The sequence below is a fragment of the Amblyomma mixtum genome, chromosome 1, assembly GCF_055824585.1.
Source record: "Amblyomma mixtum isolate Tamu chromosome 1, ASM5582458v1, whole genome shotgun sequence".
Classification (NCBI taxonomy): domain Eukaryota; kingdom Metazoa; phylum Arthropoda; class Arachnida; order Ixodida; family Ixodidae; genus Amblyomma; species Amblyomma mixtum.
Window position 1 is genome coordinate 295,691,649 of NC_143012.1, and position 6,014 is coordinate 295,697,662.

A 6,014-nucleotide genomic window follows, 5' to 3' on the forward strand; every position below is an offset into this window, starting at 1 on the left:
AGCCAATGGCCCGTGGAATTACGAACGTTCGAATTCTAACAAGTCACTGCGATGCAGTAACAGGCTGTGGTCCCGGGTTAGATCACCGGTACAAGTCGAATTTTTCCTCGACTGCAAAGCTTCTGAAGCACCTGTACATATTTCCTTCGCAGCTGCATGGCTACTTTATTATGAATTCTAGAGAGCAATTTCTCCCTTCGCTGAAATATACTGCATCTCGGGGTTTCCAATCAATATCTTGAAATAAACATAATGCTCGTTCCGGCTGATCTAGCTCCGCTCTTGAAAATTTGCAGAGCACTGGATGCTTTCAATTCACCCGATATTATCTCTTATTTTTTTCTCTTCCTTTTAAGAACAGTTTTCGGTGTTCGTTCTTGCTTTGTTTCCGCTTAACTGAAACGATGTACAGTCTTTGTCAAAAGTATACAGCCCAAGGGGTCCGCTTCTGAGCCACGCAGCGCGGCTCCTCTTGCGCACTGGTTGACCATCATCTCACGATGACGAGAGGGGCTTAAGTCCCCAAATCTTCAAAGCATAAGACTGCCTAATATGCTAAAGAGCCCTGCTTCAAGGCTTGGACGCAAAACTCCTTGGGCTATATATTTTTGACAAAGACTGTACATAAGTAAATACGACCAAGTATGTGTTAATTACTGGTACGTGAGCAGCTCTTGCTAAAATAAAATGAAATAAGCTCCACGACAGTTCTGGCTGCACAGGGACATCATATATTTCATCAAAATCAACCAAGAATTACTTAGTACAAAATGATACTCGCTGAAAAAAAAAAACGAAAGTTTCGCTATAAAATAAATACCGGAAATAGCCCGCCGAACTTTAAATAAATAAAAGCCGAAATGTCCAACCCATACTTAAAACGAACAAAACCACCTACGACTTGTTTTGAGAAAGTATACGTTCTCAAAACAATATTTAACCAATAATTAGCACATACTTGGTCGTATTAAGAATTACGTTTGCTGAAGGAAGTCCTAGAGTCATAACAAAAAGTAAAAATGTCGAAGTTATACCATCGGGCTGTGAAACAAAAACGTGAATGGATGTTTGGTTACACAAACTTGGTCGTCATGTTCTGGTTGCATACGGAGGCCATACCTCATAACTGGAGTCCATCTGTATAAAATGATATGTGGCGCTAGCTTGTTCGTTGTCATCGTTAGGGAAAGGTAATCTTCCGAAGAGCGTAACAAGTTGGTCGCAGAGTTAATATACTAATTTTCCTCTTTCATAAACCTTAGGAGAAACCAATATTCCGATAAAATGAAGAAGCAGTCACTGGCCATAGTCAGAAATAGATTACTTAAGGATTTTTTTTTCTCGAAACGTGCCAAACCCAGAAACCGAAACTAAGTCATATTGAATTTTAATGGGATGTGAATCCATAATCTTTACCTTTTGAAGAAACTATGAAAACGACAGAGGCGCGGCAACACCTGGATGACCTGCGCGCGAATCTTACTTCAAGTCAAAAATTAGCGTGATCCTGCTTATATACAAATCAAAGTATCAAAATGATCCAAATATAATCGTGAGAGCCTTCTTTGTCAGCTTGAGCCTCATAGCTTGGACTGTTGCGAGCGCGGTGTCATTCATTCTTTATACAGCGCTACTTTGCGATCGACTGTATAGGATATGAAGATATCGACGGAAAATGGGAACCGAGAGACAACGATAACGAAGGGGTCACTAGCCCCGTCGGCAAAAAAGCAAATATCCGCCCCTGTTAAATTAGAATTTAACGTTTTCAATTGGGCTAGTTGGCACTGCCTTCTTAAATTCATTGCTACTGGCGAAATAGCCGACGCACAGAGAAAATAGCACTACTAGTGAAAGTGACAGACGCCCGCTGCTCACATTTACCTGCTTTGTGTTGGTGGAACCCCGGATTGCCCGTGATTGCACACAATGTTCTAATTGTTTTTTCTGTTCAATTGACAGCATAATCATTTTTAGCATTATTTTCATAATCATATCATAAATTATAGTTGTAGGAAAAGGTTTTAGAACAAAATTGGGTAAAATCTAGCACTTCACATAGAAAAGAGCCAAATCTAAATTTTACGTGCCGATATTTACCAGATTTTTAGTATATTCTTTTAGTACTCGGTAGTGTAGAGTTGTTTTAATTCACATGTAAAAAATAAGCAGTTCGCCTCGGGCAGATTGCGTCTATATCTGTGAAGAGTAGGGAGTGATGACTGAGCATAGATGCTTAGCAAGGTGCCTTCATTCATGTTGTAAATTACTTGCGTAGTCTCGATAGATATTGTAGGTGCGTCTTTAGGTTCCTTTCTTAGATAACATACAGAGGTCCCTACAATCGATCTGGTGACCAATTTCGTGCTCGTGCCCGGGAGTTCATTAGCGTCGTGCGGGTTGTTGCTGACATCGCGTTGATGCTCCTTCATACGTAGACAAATGTAATTGACTGCTAATTCATTTCACTGCGTCATCATGCCTGATCAGACGAAGTGCCGTCGAACTCTCCATTACGGTGTCAGTGTTCAGGTTTCCGAATACTATACAGATTTAACTCCATGAGATATAGCGCCACCGGCATTTGCGGCTTGGCATGAATATTGTTTTGCATGAATATCCGCAGAAGTGGCGAATAATCATGAAAATATTCGATTCGTATTTGAGTGGGGTTTTTCACTATTCGATTCGTATTCGGTTTGGTTTTTTTACTTTATTTTCCGTATCGATCAGGTATTGAAGCTTGGCAATTCATATTAAATTCGGTTTATAAAGAAGGGTACTATTCGCGTATCCCTGCAAACTGCGCATCATGAGAGAATTATGCATTCACTTAAAGCGTGCAAATTTAAACTCCTGAAGAGGAAGGGCTAAGACGCCGCATTGGGGATGGATTGTCACGCCGTGAACCGTTGCAACGCTGTGAGGCATCGAAGGGGGGGGGGGGGGGGGGGGGGATTGATTACTACTGGATGTCTGGCTTGAACGAGTTAGATCCAAAATTATTCGAAACGATTGGACAGCACGAGAAGTCTGTAATGAGTAGCTCTTTGGTATGACATGATTTTAAAACATAATATTGACAAGCCAAAGGGTAATACACAGGGAAGAAACAGACGTAAGTCTACATTCGTCCTGGCTAATCCTTCCCTTCGTCTCGTCTCCCGCGCAGTTTTATGCTTAAAAATGCAATACCGTATTTGATCCTATAAGGAACGCACGTTTTTTTCCTCCAAAAGTGTGCGGGAGAAAAACATTCTAATGGAACATATGTTTCATCCGGTACGACTTACCTCCTAGAGGAAACAAAATGCGCTCTTCAGCATGATTTGCGAGTTCTACAGCATAGTCAACAAATTTTATGTCAGTCCAGCACGAATAACTGGCGTTGCGCCTAGTAATTTTGTCCAAAGAGAACACTAATGGAGTTCACTCTACCACAACTCACAGCATTCAGCGCCAAGCCCAACTGTGACAAGTTCTTCCGGTAGGGTGAGGTATTATAGTACACCTAACATTATACAAATGGGGCTCAGCAAAGCAGAAATCTGGGCGAGTTGGTAAGTAATCATGATATTGTTCTCAGCGCAACAAGAACGGGAAAAACGAAAGACGTCTTTCGTTTTTCCCGTTCTTGTTGCGCTGTGAACAATATCATGATTACAAATGGGGCTGTTTATTATTATAGTTTTTTCGATGTTCAGACAAGGGCATCTGCTAAGCTCCTACGTTATCAGCAGACTGCGCACCAAAACGAAGGGATGCCGCGTTTTGATGGTGGCGAAATGCGAAAGGCGCCCGTGTGCTGCACGTTAAAGATCCCCAGGTGGTCGAAATTAATGATGATGATTATGATGTCTTCAGTCTTAATGGCACATATCCACGGCGGAATATTCCGGATACCGGCGGCAGAAAGAGGTGGGCGGAGGAGATTAAGGAATTTGCGGGGATATGGTGGCCACAATTGTCAAAGGATAGGGTTCATTGGAGAGACATGGGAGAGGCATTTGCGCTGCACTGCGCGTAGTCAGGATGATGATGATGATAATGACTTGATAGACAGAAGACGTAGAATTGGACTGGGTACTGGCTCACTCCTCAAACACGGGGAATGAGGCAGCCCACGATAAAGCTCGCGAGGATCTATCAGCCGAGCTGTGGATGCTAACTCGGACGTCGGAATGACAAGAGACGGCCATAATACCTATCGCGGAGATGACGCGGCATTACAGGCTAAAAAAGGTTAACCTTCCCACCTCCGCGCAAGAACCTAACCAAAGAACAGGAGGTATTGCGGAGACAACTCCAAGCTAAAACTCTCCCTAACCCCGCTGTCCTAAGCCATGTGTACCCGCACATATTTAAACCGGAGGGCAGCAAATGTGGCGGCAACACTACCGTAAACCACATCTTCTGGGACCGTACGACAGATCACCCACCAATATCGCTTCAGGGACTCAAGCAACCGGGCCCGTGGAAGACTTTGCTGCTCAGCTCCAAACTGGAAACACAAGTACAGGGCCTGACAAGAACCCATGAGGTCGCCGCCAGTCTCCGCTGATGGCCACCTAGCAAGAACAACTAATCCTCCTGTTACTCAAGCTGATAATAAAAGTTTGACCAACATTTGACCGACAAAAATCACTTTTTTAGAGCCAACGTGGGACATGCGTTCATTATGCAAGTAAATACTGTAAATAATTTGTCACAATCATAACTGTTATTGGTGTGAGTGAATTCAATGAGCTCAAATCAGTCGCGCAATAGTAGCCAAGATGCTAATGCATGCCTCTCTGCATCAATCCCATTGATCGCCCATGAGAGACTTGGGTATCGTCCTTTACTCTGGCTCAGCATGAGCGTGGTGGTGGTGAAACACTTTTACTGGCTTACTGGTTTTAATAGGCTTGTGTTTGTAACTTGTTAGTGCTTATAACTTGTTACTAGATCCAGATGTAAAAAAATCCCCTGGACCAGATGGCATTCCAAATCGTTTTTTGAAACGTTACGCGGAATGATGCGCGAAATAGTTGTGTTCTATATGTTAAGCCTCTGAATCAATCTTCCCTACCGGAGGAATGCAGAACCGCAAAGATCAAACCGTTACACAAAAAAGGCGATAAAACACTTGTTCACAACCACCGAGCCACTTAGCTAACTTCAACTTTATGTAAGATTCTCGAAAACACAATTCATCAACACTTGATTATTTTTCTTGAAGAGCACGATAATCTTTCTGAAGTATAACAAAGGTTCGGGCGCGGCTACTCCAAAATCACTCAATTAGTTGAAACTATACATGGCTTTGCGACGTCAATAAAACAAAGAAAAGAGACAGGCGCAATTTTTATGGGGTTTTCCAAGGCCTTTCATAAACTCTCACATCGTAAGCGGCTTCAGAAGTTGGGATAAATAATAAATAACCATAAACTATTCTATTGCAGCTTTTCTAAGAGATCGACATCAGTTCAAAGTAAAGTATTAACACATCTTCCGATGCCATACCTGTTGATTCTGGCATTCCTTCGGGGTCCGTACTGGGTTCCGTTCTCTTGTTTATTATAATAGACATTGTTAACAATCTTTCTGTCCATATTAAACTGCATACCGGTGACTGTGAGCTCTACAACACAATTAATACTGCAGGATCAAATTGGATTAAGTAATGAGTTGTCAAAAGTAGCTTGGTGTGATAGGTGGCAAATGACCGTTAACATATAAACGACTGTTTTTATCAGAATAACCAAAAATAAAAGTCTCATATTGTTCCCATTCAGCACTAAACACATCATTCTTTCAGAAGTAATGCATTACAAGTACCTCAGTCCACTGGATAACCAAAAATCTGTCATGGAGAAAATACATCGATACTGTCATAGCTAGCGCCGTCCGTAAACTCCTCGTTTTTTAGACGGTCTCTAAACCTATTACACAAGGTCTATGATCAATAACATATAGCTCCATAATCTGTCCAGCACTTGAATATGCCGTACCAACTTGGGACCCACTCAACG